Below are 14,773 nucleotides of genomic sequence, written 5' to 3' on the forward strand. Positions count from 1 at the left end.
ATTCCAGAAAGTTTTGCATGACCAAAACAAATGTTTGCCTGGAATTCACGATCATTTCTTTTGAAAGGAGACTTTTTACTTTAACAGGATCTCTCTGTTCATTCCTATTTCAACACTGGAGTCCATTCCTTCTACTTTTTCCATCCTACTTCACCTTTTTTATGCTTTTCTGCAGAAGTCTCCAACTTTCACTATTTGTTTTACATATCCCTTGTTCTTCTATTTATATAGAAATCTCTCTACCATGTGTAACGTTGACAGACCCTGGTCATTGTCAACCAGGATCAACCCTGGGACCTCTGGAGCTTAATGCATGAACCTCTACTACATGAGCTAAAAGACACATCTCAGTTGGCAAGGCAGTAGCAGGCCCATCTATCTCTACCTGGTCTAAATGCTACTAGAGGGGGACATAGTGCCACACCTAGCAGGCATGGAAGAGTGTTTACCATTTTCTTCTCCAGAGTCCATGTGTCTGAGTTATATTCTTTTACCAGAAGCATATACCAAATACAGACATTTCCCACATTAAGTGTGAGACTGAGTTTCACAATGTCATTTGGCTGAGATTTTTCAAAGATGCCTCAGGGGAGCTAGGTGCCCAAATCCCACCTCTGCTGTGTCAGTGCACATGGTCTTCACTGGCTGCGGATAGGGTTCAGTCCCAATTTCTATTCTGAAATGTTTGGAGTTTCTAAAGGATGAGCAGACTGCTATCATCTCTTGATCTCAGAGGGTTCAGCAACTGTTTGTCTAGGGCTCTTTAAGATGAGGTGTGAAGAGCTTTGTATCTTTGAATCTGACTCCCAAATTTTAACGTTTTTCTTTATATTTTGGCTTTAATTAATGATTGTGGAGCTGAATGTAGGGGTTTTTTTTTGTTTTTTTTTTTTTTAAAGGATTGACCAATGCCATTAAAAGCATCCTGGAAGTTTGTGAGCTAAATACTGATAGGACACTGGGACAAGTCGCAATAAAAAGATGTGCCCAAACAGGGATATATGCAACAGAAACCTTGTACCACAATCCCATGGAAAGGACTTAACTGTCATGGGAAATGTTCTCTATGTTTATGTTCCCCTCTTGACATGACACTGAATCATACCCACACACCCAGTGCAGAATATTCCTGCTCAGATTAGGAATAACCTGAATAAAATGATTAGCATGGGGTGATACTGCTGGCTCATGGCAATAAGGTGTATCTGATTTTGAGCACTGAAGCAGAGCTCCAGAATTTAGCCTCATGAATACAATGGACATCTGTAAATTCCAGTTATCCATTTTCCAGCATAATTGATTTATTCTATGAAGGTAGATTACTGTGACAACACTTCGGTTAGGAAGTTGTTTATCAATTGGTAAGAATCCATACCTGCAATGTCTGACTTACTGCAATTCAATGCAAAGAACCCTCTCAGCTCTAAACCTCACACACACACAAAAAATGGTATAGACCCAGAGACACAAGGTGGGTGAGGTAATATCTTTTATTGACACAGGCAGCAACATAAGAAGTTTGTTGTTCCTCTGGTATCTTTCGTCATTTGTTTTATGTGAATCAATTTACAACAACACTATTCTATGACATGCTTCACTTTGATGCATGTTCTAAAGAATTTTACAATGCCCTTGAATCATATGCTTTCTCCATCCCTTGCATTGCATGGGTGAACAAGAAGGGGTGGAGTAAAGATGGCATAGAGAGCTTCTTTCACCCTACAATTCCTCAATGACATGTACAGCAACAAAGCCAGATATATTCCTAACCTGCTCTTCGGTCACAGGTATACAACAGTATTAAAGTTACACAGGTGCACCACAGCATTAGGGAATGTGGTCTGCCAGTTAAAGAGAGGATACAAGAGTATGTAAAGAGCATGTACAAGAGTATGGGCTGGCTCCCTGCTCATGTGCTGCTATCATTATCACATGCTTTCTGATACAGCATAAGAGGTGATACAATCTGCATTCCCCAGGATCACTTTCAGCCTGCTCAAAGAACCCACATATTAAATTTTTCTGCACTTTCTTGCTTATTATGGCTTCTGGACACAAGGACGGGATATTGGCCTTTCTGATTTTAAATAAATATCTACCTTCCATCCACAAGCTAGCAACAGATGTCTTCTCTATCTGTAACTGCTGTACCATCATTTTTCTTTAGGCAGAACATCCTGTTGTCCTGTTCAAACCTTAACTTCTGTTTCTCCTGCAGGATGTTCTGCATCATCTTGAACTGTTTTGGTGTCTTCATGCCTCAGCTATTTTCTCTATTTCAGAGTTCCTTATTTCTTTCTACATTAAGTTTTGTTCTGTTTCTTGACACAACTTTACTCCACCACGACCAAGTTAATGGAAAACTGAATTCAAATGGGAGCAGGTGTCTGCCCTTTGTTTGCATTGCCATCTTGTATTTCACATTTAAAACTTTGTTTATAGGTTCTTTATCCAATGACTGGAATTTATTCTTCAGCTGGAAACTGTAAATAAACAGTTCAGTAGAAATGTGAAGAAAACTAAAATTGCAAAAGGGGTATAAGAGAGGGTGTCAAAAATAAAGTAGGTTGAAAGAAAATAATTTAGCAAATCTCATAAAATTACCGTGCTATAAATCTTGTAAATCAACAAAGACTGATATTTGTAACATGTTTAATCCATGTACAAATTTCTAGCATATATTGGGGAAAGTTTTAGTATAAAATTATTGACAACTGAAAATTATCTCCAGAATTTTATAACTAAGTACTTACAGATGGAAATGGACATTTCTTCTAAGACAACATAGCTAATGTAATGGAACTTGCATTTAATAAAATATGAATGCAGTCCATTTTTGCCAGTTAGGTTCAGAGAAACCATAATTATTCTGATTCCAGATAATATGTGGCATAACTTTAGCATTCAACACCAAATTTTGCAATTGTGCATTCATTCTCATTATTCTAATACAATATATATATTGTTTTAAAAGTTTTATTTTTTAAATTCACAATATACAGCATTTGAAGTCACTAAGAAATATGGTTCATTCAACTATACTTTAAGAACTGCAACTTTTAAAACTACCATAGAAAAACCCACCATTTTAAGTGAAGATTTTAAAATGTTTCTTAAGCTCTGCTTTTTTTACACCCAAAACATTATTTATCACCTTACAACAAATATTTTTGGCTAACTTATTAGCTGTTGAATAATAATCAGCCATGTGAAGTTTTGAACCAGAAGTCATGGACTTGAATCTTTTGCTAAGGAGAAAGAAAAATTCCACATTTTTGGCAGTAATGAACTATTTCAACCTTTCCAGGAAAACCACTCTAGATATGTTTCACCTATGTCACTGATATTCTGAGTTTTTAAGAATACATATGAATAGGCTATGGGAATAAGGCATCACAGTAAAGCAGCACTGAAGTTCGAACTCTGTTATTAGTATTTGCAGGTTTGAGTTGCCTGTTACTCCAAACATGTATATTTCCAGAGGATTCTATTATCTCCACTCCTGAATGTAAAGCCCACTTTTCTATTCTGTTATACTATACATCTGAAAGAACTCATGTATCAGAGCAGTCATAAGTGAGAAGAAAAGGCGGCAAGAGTATCTATAAGAGTTACATTCCTGAATTTCTGTACAGCCAAGATTTCCCCTTAAGGATCTTTCTGATTGTATGTTTCTTTTTGCAATATGTTAAAATTTCAGACCAACTTGCTTGTAAAATGCAGCAATGCCGATACCTAGCAGGCCTGATTAAAGTCCATTAAAAAACCCTCATTGATGTTTCAATCATCCAATAAGGGAGAAGGAGCTATACCCTGTGACTGTTGGGCAACTACATAATGAAGAATGAATGGCAACTAGTCAGAATGGATAATTTCCAAATAAACCCACAGGCCACAAAGTATTTGACAAAGGAATTTAGTAAATACTTAAGATACCTGAAGGAAAATCAGGATGAGTTAAAAATAATTGACTAGCCAAAAAAGGGGATAAATTTGTAATTAATATTTTTCTTAACCGTTTGACCAGTACTAATAGCATACACACCCAGTGACTGAATATTACTAAATATCCGTGGCCCAAAACTATTAAAGCATGTAAGCACATGCTCAACTTTAAGCAAGTATTCAGGTGCTTAATGTTAAGTATATGCTTAATTGTTTTACCTGACCAAGGCCCATATTTGTTCCTAAATGGAACTGAAATTCACAAATAATTTTTGTTGCACTGACAGAAGCAATAATCTACTGCCCAATAGCCTAACACTTTTATAATCTTTGCAAAATTAGAATCAGATAATTAAAAAAGTAGTTCAAAAGCCACATCCAGAAACTGGGCAACAGAAGAAGGCAATAAATACTTTTAATTTTGTTTTGCATTTTTGGCAGGAGCATATGACATTTGGAGTTTAGCCCTTTATAAAAGCCCGTATCATTTTGTTGTTTACCCTTTCTTCTTTTTATTCAAACATCCCTTATCTGCAAACATAGTTACTTGGAACTTCATTTGTTTTTTAACCAAAAGTACCACAACATTTGGAAAAAGAGACTATTTGAGGTAGTGCACATAGAAAAAAACAATCCTAAGACAAAATATTGTATCTGCACAGAATGGACAACTGTTGCAAATAATTTTAGTTATTATGTATATTTAACCATAATTTTTTACTACAGTTGTCAATTGACTAAATTTCTTTGACAGAGAGAGGCAATGTCAGATTTTATAAAGGCACAAAGGATATTGTTCCCCAGGCTATTTCAGTAAATAAAGTTTACCAAAGAAATTACAAAGCAACTACTTGTTTTAATTGTGGAAGAAGTGCACTCCTGTGTAGTAGAGACTCAGAGCTAACCCAAACTTTCTGTTTGCAATATATCTTACACCAAGTTTGGCCAACCCCGGGTGTCAGGTCGCCATGGTGCCTAGGAATTTAATTCTGGCGCCTAGTATTTCTCCCAGTGAAAGACTGGGTCCCGGGGGGAATTGCCAGGGCGCCACTGCATCCATGTGGCAGGGCCGGGGGGGGAGCGTGGCAGCTGCGCTCCGGCCAGGGCGCTCTGCCACTGGGCCCACATTGTGGGAGAGGGGCGGGGGGAAAGGGCGGAGCTAGGAGGGGAGAACGGCCACCGTGCTCCAGCCAGGGCGCCACTGCATCTATGTGGTGAGGCTGGGAGGGCAGAGCAGCTGCTGCACTCCAGCCAGGGCGCCCCACTGCTGGGCCCACATTGTCTGGCTCCTTAATTTTTGGGCTGGCTCCTAGCTACAAAGCAAATTTGTCAAGCCCTGCCTTACACATGAGTTAAAGCCCATAATGGAAGGCATCCAGAGAAGTTGAAGCTGGTCAGGATAATGACAGCTTTTACTGAGGGATTTCTCCTGAAGTCTAAATATTCCCTTTTCCTCCCCCCCAAGAGAAATATTTCCCAATAAATATTTGTGATATCCTCTCCTTCCATACTTTTCATCAGATACATGAATCAGAGACCATCTCTTGTGCCCAGAAAAATCTAGGCTGGCCCAGACCTACTACTTATTTTTATGTGATTTACTATAAATTCCTCAGCCTGTGAATGTCAACAGATTATTCCTTTTAGAAGTGCAATTGAAACAAACAAAAAGAGCATTTTTGTTACTTTCTTTTAGCCAAAGAGCTATCCCATCTCCAATGTGCTTTGAATTACTTTTCAGCCTCCCTTGATGATTACACAATAGGATGTTAGATGTCTAATTACCTGATATGCACACACAAATGCCACTGCTGCATACAAATCCAGTTGGGGTATGCAAATATGGTGGCCTCAAATTGTCCTCCCAATGACATGGTTATGCAAAACTAGGATCTGATTCAACAAACAACTTATTACTGATGGTAGCATCACAAGTAATCCCACTGATGGAGTTCCATGGCCTGATCCAAACAGGCTGCTTTGGAGAATTTGACACTATACTCACATGAAATTTTCACATACCATAGCTGTCTGCATAAATCTTTCTTCTGAGATTTGTTTCAATTTAAAAAATAGAGTGGATTAAATTCTAAGCTAATTGGGGGTCTGTTTCTCCTACCACTGAAGTCAAGTTAAATAAAACCAAGATCTGGCCTTCCTACTTTGCAAACCACAGTACAGCCAAATCCAAAGTTTAAAAAGAAAATCATGTGTCCGCTCCGCAAAATCATGTGACTGGCTAAAAAAAGTCATAAGGTTTTGGTGGGTTTTTTTTTTTTTTTTTTTTTTTAAGTCATTTATTATTTGTCTTCGGGCTTTTGGATCTTCAGGATGCAATTCAGGTCACATTTTCAAGCTTTCCTCAACTATTAGGGTTAGAAACATGATTGTTTCTTTTTTAAATGACAGCTGAGAGTCTCATGTGATTATTTGTCTCCAAAAGCTGGGCTTTAGTAAAAACATATAACATGATATTTCCTATAAAATTCAGTAGGGCTGCATGGATGTAAACAGAGGCAGAATTTAGTCCAATGAATTTATGTAGTTCTCAGTAGAGAAAGTAACTTTTACACTGTTTTTACAGCATTATTTTTTTAGTGAGTTCATTCAGCTTCAAAACGTCATTTGCACTAAACTTCCCATGTACTGCATTTCTGTGAAGTAGGATATAATTAAGTTATATTCTGTTATTTAAAGCCCATTGCTAACTACACATATAGATGCGTGCAATATGTGACTATACTGTAAGGATACATAAACAAGTATAAACAAATAACCATGGGACATTCAACACATTGTTGTATGACTCTCTAATTATCTATCTTAAACAACAACAACAATTCTGACAAACTCAGTTTACTTTCATAAATGCACTAGTTTTCCCTTGTACAAGTCTTTTTAAAAAATAAACTGCAGCTAGATCTGGTCACTCATACTTTCCCTGATTTATGTACCTTTAGGAATCTTGTTTTTCCTCTCAATTGTAATATTTATACTCTCTTGAAAGCACAAATCTGCTCTTTTGAAGAAGCAATAATTCTATTGTATATCAATTATCTATTCCAATACGATTGTAATACAATATATACATTGATATGAAAGTGACACACTATAAATCAATCCTCAACCCCTTTAAAATTTCTATTATAATTTTGTATTATCATATCAGAGAATCATTTACCACCAACCAGTAAGCCATTGTGGTGCAAGTACAATGATTTTCACATGCAAGGAATCTCCCTGACAAAGCATGGCTATAAGTAATCAACTGAAATGGGCTCAGTCTCTTGAGGCTTAATGTAGGCATCAGTGATGCAGATTTCACCTACATCCATTAAATTGATAGTAGTAAAAGGGATTCATGAAGCTCACACTTGCTCATCTTCCCAGGGTCCAGGCATTCAGTCCTAAAGTCCTCGTTTTATGATTCAACTTCCAACTAATAAGTAAATCTGCAAGCATGACTAATCATATACCATGCTGTGAACAGTGAATTGAATAAGATGGCCCAAGTACTAGGTTATGACAATCTGAGCAAATATATCAATTAAGGTTGTGCTAGGATCAAAAAAAGAATGTAAGCAAAATAATACAGAAATAGTTAATGTGATATGCAATAAATTCATAGGCAGCAGTACACAAGGGAGTGATGTGGTAAGCAACATGTCTGACTGCCTTTGACTGCCCTAACCCAAAAGATCAAGCACCCGTTTTGCAGCTCAGTGAACTAGATGTGGCCTTTTATCGTGAAAGGGAGCATGACTTGAATCCACAATCTTCAGGATTGTAGTCAAGCACTTTAACCACTCACCCACCACATCTCATGGGGGAGGCTGCAATAGCAGCCCTCATATTTTTTACTCCTTGTCTCTGTGGAAGGACTATGCTTCTCTGTCTTCAATCTGTCTTCTGTGACACTTTTTTACATTAAAATATTCTATGGTGGGACTGGGTGACTCAAATATTTGGTAATGGACTATCGAGCCTTTTACCTCTGGATTGTAATTTACAGTAAGTACACAGGAATAAAGCTGGTCGAAATTCAACATTTCAAAACCTGTTTTCATTCTGATTTGGACCAAACCATTCTGTACTGTTATGTGGATAATGGAATTAAGCCTTCAGAGCTGTCAATCTGTAATTCACAAAAACTAATACATTAGGGGGAAATTAATTAATAAGCAGATGAGAAAACTTGGTCTGCTGAAATTAAAGTCCACCCAAACACCAAGTTTGAAATCTGATGGTGAAATAGAACTTTTTAAAGGCCTGTGTTTGATGTGGGCAAAAAAAGCCTTGTACACATAATGGTCAAAAAGTTCAGTAGCAACGCAGGTGTCTATGTACATGTCCTTCAGCACTAGAATCTTCAAATCCAGAAAGCACCTACAGTCTCTTAAGATCCAAGAAACAACTCTGGTTATTAACAGTGGACTGGAAGGGTTAAATGAGTAACTGAAGTTAAAGAGTAAAGGTTTTAAACAAAAGTTAAAAAATATGAAGATTTATATTGTTTAGTAAACAGAACATTTAAATTGATCAAGCTGTTCAAACTAACAGGTATGTGAGGAAGCAGTTTGCAGTTACCATTTTCTTTGCAGTGCCACATAAAAGCAGCCAAGTGGATTCTCCTTTTATGTTCTTTTTTTTTTTTTTTTTTTTTACACATAAGATTGTGCAAACAACCGTGTGTCTATGTGTGCGCACGCACATTTAATGGGTACTTGATCATTTGGGGTCTGATACTGGGCCACTGAAGTCTGTGGCAATTTTGTCCCTGATTTCAGTGGATGCAGGATTGGACCCTGAGTTGAGCAATTCACCATTTCACTAGGGTAAGCAGAAGGAAATGTTTTTACATCCTCAGACTGAGCTCGCTGGAAAGATAACCACGCATTTAGGTAGCTACTTAAATACAACTGGCGGTATTTGGTTACCAGGCTTTTTTGTTTAGCACCCGAGGGCAAAGAGCAGCTGTTAATGACACACTTACCGGAAAGAAGGTTAAGACTGTTGACACTGAACTATTGGCAGTATTACACTTCAACACTTGGCCTGCTCTGACTCAATATATTTATGCCAGTTCATGTTTTGCAGCTTCTCAGAGAGCTGAAATTTAGACATCTGTAGGCAAGAGGGGAGGAACTGATGAATCACCTAAAAAAATGAAATGCATCTTTGTTTCTCTGATTTCAATAACACATGGAGCCCTGAAACTTGAATACATTAATTATAGGGGTTTCCAAGAAAACTATAGCTTGTGGGATGTATGTGCAACTCTACTTCGCATGTTAACAGTACACTCAAAGTAGACACATACAATATGAAGGAATGTCTGAACATGAAGGAATGTTTATTGACAACAATTTACAGGAGATGAAATCATAATTAAAATGTAATAGAAATGAACGCTTTTCTCCTGAGGAATGACTTGAATTCAAAATAAAAGACTATCACACGCCCATCTGCTCTTCTTATCAGCAGCATCTAACTTTCTCACTAGAACAAGATGCCTATTCTACCAAAGTATATAGAGCTGATCTTTAGCTACAAATAAACTGTAGAAAACGGAGGAGGAGAATAGTAACTTTGTATATAGGTTATTCCTTACAGAGAAGCATGTGCTTTCATTTCATACTGTGCTTTCTTCTCATATGTCTGTGATTAAAAAATATTCACCCAAACAACACCAGATCCCTCTTTTTTTCCATATTTATAAAACCCCCAAGCCCATTTCCTATCACCTTCGTCATCCTCCTACAGGAAGGAAATGGGCAGCGTTAGCCACATAAAACAGTAAGTATGTCTAGCTGCAAAAAATCTAATGCCTTGCAAAAATGAGGCTGATGGAGTGGGTGTTCTGTTCTCCTCTGTAGAATGTATTACTGGATAACCCTGAAAGACTATTCGGCCTCATTCCTTTATACAACAGCTGATATGCAACAAAATATATAGGCATATAGCCACAGCCCCATATCATGGAGAGGAGAGGGTGAAATATTATGGACATAAACCTCACACCATATAGGCACTGAAGACAGGAGGGATTGGGGCAGGAGGCATGGGCAAAGGGTCCGGGCCCTCCCCCCACCCCCCTACCACCACACACACATTTTTGAGAATCTGAAGTGGCCAGGCCGAGTTTGGGCAGCTTTGTCTACAAGGTCACAACACCACTCAAATTTGGTCTAGATGGAGAGGAGGCCAGGCCAAATTTGAGTGAGTGATGCTGAGACCTGCCACACAGGATTGTGGCCCGTTTGGGTTGCTTCCCCTTCTTGTCCCCACTTTTGCAGTCCGTTTGGTGCCCATGCCACAAGCAGGAATCCTGCAATCCTCAAGGCCCACAAAAGCTCCCAGTTGATACATTATCTTTAAAGAAGGTGCAGCATATATTCCCTTTTGCAGATGAACAGCTCTTGTGGGTCAGAGGATGGGGCACACGCCACGGGTCTGCCATCTGCCCACTGCATTTGCACAGACTAGCTCCTTTAGTCCGATGGGCGAGATCCTCAGATTGGGTAAATCAGAACTGCTTCAGTGAAGTCAATGGAATTGTGCCCATTTACATCAGCAGAGGATCTGGCTCAGAGATCTGTGCAAAGATTTGACATAATCTGGTCTACAGGAAACATTACCAAGTTTATGACAGAAAATTAGTGCCCCATGGATTGAAAACGTGATTGACAGAGGTATTCACATGAAACATATTTTTTCACTGTAAACTATAAAAATCCTCCACAAGTTTACATTCAACCCACCTTAAATCCACCACACTGGCTGGTATTTTGCAAATCTCTCAGGCCTCTGGGCCACACAGAGCTTTGGAATCTACTATACATTAGTGAAATGAGCTGAATCAGAACCTATCACCCTCATGTAAAAGTTTATTTTTCACAAGAAAAAACAATATTAAGAAAAAGATGGTTGGATGGGGGAGGGGAGAGGATACTTGAAATTACATCTATAAATAATTGTGGGACAAGTTGTAATTGTTAATATTTTTTCCCAAAGCTTACAGTTCCAAGGTAAATTACAGAATGTTTGGTAGGAGTTAATACTAGAAAATATTAGAAGTCAGTGGGGGGAAGGTGCTTAAAAATGGAAGGATATTCTCCTCTCTGCATGGTACAGTAAGAAAAAAAAAAATCCCAGGAAAGCAGGAAATGCCTTGGAAGTTAAGTTATAGAAGTCATTGCACTGGTGACATTTTAGTACCAGAACATAATTCTTCCGGGTGAACCTGAAATTTGATGGACGGTCCGTACAAAACAATCATACATAGTTTATGCTCCAAATAAATAGCAGAAAGCAGCCAGTCAGCCAATGTTTAGAAGTCTTCTGGGAGTCTACCATAGACAGTGATACTGGGGTTACAGAGCCCTGTTCTTAGCACGGGAAGTACAATTTGGCATCATGCATAAAAACAGAGCTGAAAAAAATCCTGTTGAAAACCCTGATGAACAAAAATGATGCAACTTGTCTATCTGTTATGGTGCTCAGCTTGGAAAAATAAAAATATGATAGTTTCAAACTTTTTCCTTCCTTTTTTCAGCAGGACAAATGGGATGTGGCATAACTCACCTCCCAGTTTGCACTCTGATCTATGAGTGAGACAGCAGAGCACGTTCTTACTCAAACTACTTGTATTACTAGGGTTAAGAATGTTTAAGTCAGAGGCCAACGTTTTTGAACCTGGGTACCTAGAGGTAGGCTGCTACACCCATTTTAAGGCACCTAAATAAAAGTGGCTTGGTTTTCAAAGACGCTGAGTGCCTGCAGCTCCCTCTGACTTCAACAGGAGCTGGAATTAGTCAGTTCCTCTATGAATCAGGACAAACTTTTATTGAAGTGTCTAAATATGAACTTGTGAGTCCTGTTTTAGGCACCCTACTTTGAAAATGGTGGTCAGAATACAACCTTGAAAAATCTTTCTAGCGGTTGCACCTTGCCCTGGAACTATCTATTGTTTCCTACTGTAGTGAGTGGGTGTGGCCTCCCTCTGAAACTGACTGGGAGGAACAGGCTGGGCCAGAGCCAGAGACTGCCTGTCCGCCCACCCGGAAGTGAGGGGGCAGGACAGGAAGTATAAAAGGAAGGCCCAGGAGCTCAGGATGTCTCTCCCCGCTCTCCAGAGCTGCCTGCAGCCTGGTACCTGGGTAAGCGGACCAGGACCAGGGCCTGGGTCCAGGCACCGACAAATGAGCAGCGGGCAGCCTGGGCCACAGAGGTACCCCCGGAGCCGAGCACCCTACCGGACCCAGTGATTCAGAGGGGCCAGGAGCTGGAGGAGTTGCCGGATGTGGACGAGGAGGAGGTGGCCATAATGGTGCCAGACTTGGAGGAATTGCCCTTGAAGGAGTTGCAAGATGCCGCCGATGAGGCGCAGGCCCTGACGGGGCTGGACCTGGAGGAACCGCCCCACGCCGACCTCCCCAATGAGCTGCCCGACCTACCACCCCCCGACAATATTGAGGGGTTCTGCAACCTGCCCCTGGGTGACTACCCCGATGAGGTCGACTGGACTGGGGCACACCAGGTACCCAAGGGAAAGGGGGAAGGAAATAGCCCAGGGGAGGGGACACCCGGTCCAGGGACTGGGGGACTGGACCGTGAGTCAGCATGTTATGGTTGGAACCCAGCTGACTCCGTGGCAAATCCCTCTGCCACGACTAGGGACCTGGGCTGGGATGCAGTGGAGTTGGGTGGGCCTGTGTCTTCCTCCCCCTTCCCTGACCACCCTGGGAGTGCCTAAACTGTTTGCTGCCCCGCTGGGGGTCTCTGAACTGTTTGCTGCCCCGCTGGGGGTCTCTGAACTGTTTGTTGCCCCGCCTGGGGGTGTTGACCTATTTGCTGCCCCGCTGGGGGGACTCTGAACTATTTGCAGCCTGCCTGAGGGCATTGACCTATTTGCTGCCCCGCCTGGGATGCTAGACTATTTGCTGCCCCGCCTGGAGCCTCTGTACTGTTTGCTGCCCGTTGGGGCTCTGACCTATTGCCTGCCCCACCTTGGGGCGCTGGACTATTTGCTGCCCGTTAGGGCTCAGGCTATTGCCTTTGGGCTGCCCCGGCCGAGCCTAGAGACTGTTTCCCTGCCCTGTGCTGGGCTAATCCCTGTAGGAGCAGGGTAGGAAGTGGGTGTGGCCTCCCTCTGAAACTGACAGGGAGGGACAGCCACCCGCTCTACACCTACCTATTCACCACACCGAAAAAGCCTATTGCTATTCTGAATTTGGCTAACTGTTGCTTCATCCCAGTCTCTGCAATGGCTGGCAGAAACCCCTATGACCAAGGTGTGTAACAGAATGCATGGATAAACCAGTGAAAAGGCATGGCTGAACTCACAAATGAAGTTTGGAGCATGCAATGGGCCAAACCATGCTACTCTGACAGAACAACCTGAAGGGGTTACTTTACAGATAGATAGAGATTACCAGAAAAACATTCCACTGTAAGAACAACAACAACTGATTCTCTGAGCACTATTTGACTAGCATTTAGCAGTGGTGTTTTGCAATTTCTTTATACTTTGAACAGCATTTCAGGACTTTCACTGCTGGGCAAACACAGTTTGGGAAGAGCACAGACAAGCATTAATGGCAGGGGAGAAGGAGACCAGAGTTTTTCTAACTTCCATAAAAGGTGTGGGCTTGAAATTTAAGGGGAAGTTTAGGTCAAATAAGATCTTATTTTATCAAAACCAGTCCCACAATACTCAGGCCCTTCTCCTCAACCGCAGCCAAAAAGTGCTAGGCACGGCTCGAAAGGAGAGGAACCTGCACAAAGGTGCCCTTTGCTCAGCCTTTCCACAGACCCCAGTGTAAATTAGAGCAGCCATCAGTTAAGGGAACATTACAGCAGCCTGGGATTGCAGAGGTACAGGGAAACTCCAGATACACCCCTTTTTCCTTAGTAACCCTCTCTCTGTGCAGAGATGTCCTTGAAGCCATTAAACCCTTGGTGTGAAGTTCTTCCAAAGGACCTGTGTGATCAGTTCCGTTTCTTTAAAGGATGCCTGCAAGAAACCCTAAATAAGAAACCCTAAATTCCACTAAATAAAGAGCACGACTGCATGAAATGGAGCTCTTGCAAGCTAACAATCCATCAAAGTTAATTTATAATCTGTCTGGATGTACTGAATTCTTGGTAAAACAAACACATGCAAGTACATTTGTATGTTAAAAAATAGCCAGCCAATTTCTATCTATCCTATGGTGTTACACAATTATGTCCTTAGTTATAAAATCCACTGCTGTAAATTACAAGTGTAATTTACAAATGTAATTTACAGGTCATAAATTAATCTTTAACCAAAAGCTCAAATTTACTTTGACACACAGAACACTTACTAACAACTTGAATAATTAATTTGCAAGGCTATCACTTTGGACTTGCTCATTTTTTGCAAGCCAAATGCATAAAATGTTTGCATCTGCTAAAAGAGGATCTGGTCTCCCATGAAGGAATGCTTGATTAGCCCTTTCACCTGACTGCATTTTTAATCCTAATGCTTCTGGAGGTTTAAGGGATTAATAGAACAATTTGTTATTGTTTGTTATTTCTGTTTTACTACATTGACAGAGCTTACTGCTTTTATCATTATTACTTTGAGCAGCATGAGGTACATGTATATTTTATCAATAAACCTGTTCTTGACAATCAAGTACACATAGTGTTATAATGCCAGGAGCCATAAAAAAGCAATGCTCATGGCAGCAGAACTTTGTGTTAGAAACTAGCAGCAAATTTTAACCAACCAACCTATCTAAAATAGAATTATTTGAATTAGAATAACCTAAAAATTAAGACACTTTATTCCTTTGTTGTT

The 14,773-nt window shown here is 40.3% G+C and overlaps 2 long non-coding RNA genes across 9 annotated transcripts in view; both read right to left on the minus strand.

The window, feature by feature from the left end:
* The window catches only part of LOC137155040 (uncharacterized), a 116,350-nt gene extending 107,324 nt beyond the window's left edge, over nucleotides 1–9,026 (minus strand). Inside the window, exon 1 of the long non-coding RNA XR_010920338.1 lies at nucleotides 8,939–9,026. This is a non-coding gene — a long non-coding RNA (uncharacterized lncRNA). The remainder of the gene's footprint in view (nucleotides 1–8,938) is intronic.
* LOC137155016 (uncharacterized) overlaps nucleotides 1–14,773 on the minus strand; it is a 505,162-nt gene that overhangs the window by 266,825 nt on the left and 223,564 nt on the right. The gene's annotated exons all lie outside the window — the stretch shown is intronic.

The sequence above is a fragment of the Emydura macquarii genome, unplaced genomic scaffold, assembly GCF_026122565.2.
Source record: "Emydura macquarii macquarii isolate MOO-44397 ecotype Brisbane River unplaced genomic scaffold, CSIRO-AGI_Emac_v2 contig_295, whole genome shotgun sequence".
In the NCBI taxonomy this organism is placed as follows: domain Eukaryota; kingdom Metazoa; phylum Chordata; order Testudines; family Chelidae; genus Emydura; species Emydura macquarii.